Source organism: Theropithecus gelada, chromosome 15 (assembly GCF_003255815.1).
Source record: "Theropithecus gelada isolate Dixy chromosome 15, Tgel_1.0, whole genome shotgun sequence".
Taxonomy (NCBI): Eukaryota; Metazoa; Chordata; class Mammalia; order Primates; family Cercopithecidae; genus Theropithecus; species Theropithecus gelada.
In genome coordinates, this window is record NC_037683.1 from 10,962,874 (window position 1) to 10,968,305 (window position 5,432).

Here is a 5,432-nt window from a genome sequence, read left to right on the forward strand (position 1 = left end):
CTCCATCTCAAAAAAAAAAAAAAAATATATATATATATATATATATGGCTCTTTTCCTTTTTTTTTTTTTTTTTGGAAATAAGGTCTTGCTCTGTTGCCCAGGCTTGAGTGTAGTATGATAATCTCGGCTCACTGCAACTTCTGCCTCCCTGGAATCGGTGATTTTCCTGCCTCAGCCTCCTGAGTACCTGGGACTACAGGCGCACACCACCACATCCATCTAATTTTTTGTATTTTTAGTAGAGATGGGGTTTGCCACGTTCCAGGCTGGTCTCAAACTCCTGACCTCAAGCGATCTGCCTGCGTCGACCTCCCAAACTACTGGGATTACAGGTGTGAGCCACTGCGCCTGGCCCAGGCTCTTTTTCTAGCTTCCAAACCTTTGCCTTTGCTGTTACTTAGAACAACTTTCTCCCTCGTTACTTTCGTAACTCCTATTCACCCCTCACATCCAGCATGGATCTCATCACTTTCTATAGGGAACTTCGTTGGGTCACACCCGGCCTGTGTTTCCTCTCACGTGTTTATGCACACACATGTAATCGTATGGTTTAAATGTCTGTGTCCTGCTATAGGAGGGTTTCTCAATCCCAAAGCGATTAACATTTTGGGCTGGATATACTTTTTTTTTTTTTTTTTTTTCCCGCTCTGTCACCCGGGCTGGAGTGCAGTGGCTTGATCTCGGCTCACTGCAAGCTCCGCCTCCCGGGTTCACGCCATTCTCCTGCCTCAGCCTCCTGTGTAGCTGGTACTACAGGCACCCGCCACCACGCCAGGCTAATTTTTTTATTTTTTTTATTTTTTTTATTTTTAGTAGAGACGGGGTTTCACCGTGTTAGCCAGGATGGTCTCCATCTCCTGATCTCGTGATCTGCCCGCCTCGGCCTCCCAAAGTACTGGGATTACAGGCTTGAGCCACTGCACCCGGCCACCTTTTTTTTTTTTTTAGATAGAGTTTCGCTTTTGTTGCCCAGGCTGGAGTGCAATGGCATGATCTCGGCTCACCACAACCTCTGCCTCCCGGGTTCAAGTGATTCTCTTGCCTCAGCCTCCAAAGTAGCTGGGTTTACAGGCATGCGCCACCACACCCAGCTAATTTTGTATTTTTAGTAGAGATGGGGTTTCTCCATGTTGGTCAGACTGGTCTCGAACTCCCGACCTCAGGTGATCCGCCCGCCTCAGCCTCCCAAAACGCTGGGATTACAGGAACAAGCCACCGCGCCCGGCCCCTCCAGTTGTGACAATCAGAATATATTCAGACATCGCCCAATGTTCCGTGGAGGGTGGGGGGGGAGGTGGGCAAGATCACACCAGTTTTGCCAGCTGTCCTACAAAGACAACATCTATTTTATTCCCACTTTTCGAGTGCATAGCACAGTCCCCGAGCAGAGAATTTAATATACCTTTTATTGTGATGTCAGTTGCATTAAATGCCGACAGTCTTCCTGTAAGCTGTCTTGCATTTTCCACATTTGAGACAGGAAGAGACTAAAGAGCCAAAACTCACCTGATGCCACAGGTTTTGTAAGTGGCAGAGCTGGGGGTCCGCCCCAGGTGTTCCTGGCTGCACAGCTGCCTTTGTGAGTCAACCTCCCATGACAGCGTGAGCATGAATCAGCCTTCCGAAGCTGATCCTGTCCCTGGACCTGGGACAGGTGGATCGGGAGCCCCACCCAGAGTAGCCCGGCCCCATCTTGGTGCTGTGACCTTGGGGAAGTCCCACCTCCCTCGCACCTCCATAGTGCTGCCAATTCCCCACCTGTGTGGCCTCCGAGGGCTGATGAGAAGACTCAGTGAATCAGTGAAGGCCATAAATGGTGTGAGGAGCTGCACACGGGTGAGGAGGAGCCCCAGAGCCCTGCACAGGGCCTGGCCTGTAGACAGCAGGAAGGGCCCCACCTGGGGACCCATCACTAACTGCACAGCTCTCCAAGGATTCCGCCAATCCCAGCAGCATAAACTCAACTGCCTGCAGCCTACAGCCACTCAGGCAAAAATCCCTGGGCTCAGACAAGGGTCCCAAGCTTGCTCCTGCAGGAGGCCAGTGGAGGTTGAGCCTGGCTTCAGGTGATCTTGAGGATCAGGAATGTGGGCCTGTCCTGCCTGTTTCTTCTTTCTTTTTTTTTTTTTAGACGGAGTCTCACTCTGTGTCCCAGGCTAGAGTGCAGTGGCGCAATCTGGGCTCACTGCAAGCTCTGCCTCCCGGGTTCACGCCATTCTCCTGCCTCAGCCTCCCTAGTAGCTGGGACTACAGGCGCCCGCCACCACGCTCGGCTAATTTTTGTCTTTTTAGTAGAGAGAAGGTTTCACCATATTAACCAGGATGGTCTCCATCTCCTGACCTTGTGATCCGCCCGCCTCGGCCTCCCAAAGTGCTGGGATTACAGGTGTGAGCCACCGTGCCCAGCCCTGCCTGTTTTCTTTTTACAAAAGAAGCCAGAATTCCAGGTTTTAACTGGAATCTCCCGGTTTACACATATTGACAACTAAGTATTTGTAAGCCTCCTATAAGACAAACAAAACACTCCGGTGGGCTGGCTTCAGTCCATGAAAGTCTGTTTGCAAGTTCCAGACCTTAACCATTTGAGGCCAGTTGTAGCTCACTGGGAGGAGCCAGAGGTAGGCAGCTGGAGGCAGAGGTTGGTAGCCAGGTGGCCTTGGTGCCAGACTCCTTTTCCCCTGCACCTCACTCTCCTCATCCATACAAGGTGGGGTTGGCCATCTGAGCTACAATGATCCCTAGTAAGGATGCTTCCTCCTTTGCCCAGGCTGGCCTGACTCACTGGGACAACTAGGTTGGGCTTTTTGCTCTGCTGTCAGCTGAGTCAGCGTGGATGCATGCTGGCAATGATACATGACAGGCCACCTGCTTGTCAGGAACCAAGCACAAAAAGGAACTGGCTGCCGCAGGGGATCCCACTGAGGCTGAGGCCAAGGTGGAATCCACCAGTGTCCTGATCTTTCTGATTTCTTTTTTTTTTTAAAAGACAGAGTCTCACTCCATCACCCAGGCTGGAGTGCAGTGGCATGATCTTGGCTCACTGCAGCCTTCATCTCCCGGGTTCAAGCGATTCTCCTGGCTTAGCCTCCCAAGCAGCTGGGATTACAGGCATGCAACACCACGCCTGGATAATTTTTGTATTTTTAGTAGAGATGGGGTTTCACCATGTTGGCCAGGCTTGTCTCAAATTCCTGACCTCAAACGATCCACCCACCTCGGCCTCTCAAAATGCTGGGATTACATGCATGAGCCACTGTGCCCAGCCTTTTTTTTTTTTTGAGACAGAGTATTGCCCTGTCGCCCAGACTGGAGTGCAGTGGCGTGATCTCGGCTCACTGCAGCCTCTGCCTCCCAGGTTTAATTGATTCTCCTGCCTTAGCCTGCTGAGTAGCGGGGACTACAGGAACATGCCACCATGCCCAGCTAATTTTTGTATTTTTAGTAGAGACAGGTTTTTACCATGTTGGCCAGGCTGGTCTCGAACTCCTGACCTCGTGATCCACCCTCCTCGGCCTCCCAAAGTGCTGGGATTACAGGTTTGAGCCACCACACCCGGCCCTTCCTGATCTTTTCTGGCTGTTTTAATGCCTGCTCAGTACTCAGGCCTCATCCCAGCTCTGGCACTTGGTCTTGTTTTGGGGAACCATCTTTCCTCCACTCTTAGTTGTAAAATGAAACAATCCAAATGTAAACTAACTCAAGGCCGTTTGAACTTTAAATCATTCTGAGCCTGGAGAGAAATGTGGCTATGCAGCCTGAGTCATGTGATATACAGCTGTCACTTCTGCCTTTTTTCCTGTAAATAGTTAGGACTAAGTGGCACCAGAGATAAGAACCCCTCAGATCATTGCCCCTCCTCAGGGAGTAATAAACGAAACTTCTTTGGAATGTAACAATCTGTAACCAATCAGATCACTGGGGTGTATGCATGGGTCTTCTGTGGAAAATGTAATCCTGCTAAAATTTCTGCCTCTGCCTATGTAAGTGAACCCTTAACTTCTCCACTGTCTTTTCTCTTTTCTTTTTTTTTTTTCACGGAGCCTCACTCACTATGTCACCCGGGGTAGAGTGCAGTGGCGTGATCTTGGCTTCAAGCAACCTCCACTTACCAGGTTCAACCAATTCTCGTGCCTCACACTCCGGAGTAGCTGGGATTACAGGGATGCACCACCATGCCGGATAATTTTTGTATTTTTAGTAGAGACAGGGTTTCACCATGTTGGCCAGACTGGCCTCGAGTTTCTTACCTCAAGTGATCTGCTCACCTCAGCCTCCCAAAGTTCTGGGATTACAGGCGTGAGACACTGTACCCAGCCAACTTCTCCACTTTCTTTTTCTTTTTCTTTGAGACTGAGTTTTGCTCTTGTCGCCCAGGCTGGAGTGCAACTGCGCAATCTCAGCTCACTGCAACTTCTGCCTCCCGGGTTCAAGCAATTCTCCTGCCTCGGCCTCCTGAGTAGCTGGGATTACAAGTGACTGCCACCATGCCTGGCTAATTTTTGTATTTTTAGTAGAAACGAGGTTTCGCCATGTTGGTTAGGCTGGTCTCGAACTCCTGACCTGAGGTGATCCACCCGCCTCTGCCTCCCAAAGTGCTGGGATTACAGGTGTGAGCCACCGCCCCCAACCAACTTCTCCACTTTCAAATGCTGACCCCATTTGTTTGGATTTGGTGTCGCCCAGGTGGCTATCCTCAAGCTGCAAACTCAGATAAATTCTCTACTTAATCATTTGCTAAATCTCAATATTTAAGGTTGACATAGTCCATGCAGTTTGGAGACAGGATCCCATTTCTGGCTCCTATGGTGAGGATGTGACCCAGAGCTGGCCCACAAGGGTTACACATCCTCTGCCCATAGTGATTGGTTCAGGTATGAGCACATGATCTACCCAGATCAATGAGACTCTGCCCTAGACTTTTGCTCTTTCCATTGAAGTTTTCAAGGTGGAAGGATGAAAACCTGAGGCTCTTGGGGATGGGGGTGTTACCCAGGGGAAATCTAAGCAGACGACAGAAAGATTTCAGTTGGATTTTTTTTTTTTTTTTTTGGAAACAGAGTGTTACTCTGTCACCCAGGCTGGAATGCAGTGGTGCAATCTTGGCTCACTGCAACCTCTGCCTCCCAGATTCAAGCAATCCTTGTGCCTCAGCCACCCAAGTAGCTGGAATTACAGGTGCACGCCGCCATACCTGGCTAATTTTTGTATTGGGATTTTGCCATGTTGGCCAGGCTGGTCTCAAACTTGCGGCCTCAAGCCTCAGCCATCCAGAGTACTGGGGCAGCTGGGGTTTTGATGCAGGGTACATAAGCCCCAAAGTGGGGCTTAGCCTGTGAGGGTTCTTGGCTTCACTCAGAAAAGAATACAAGGGCAAGCTGGAGGTAGAGGAAAATAGCTTTATGGAAGAAGCAGCCCTACAGCTCTGGTGGTG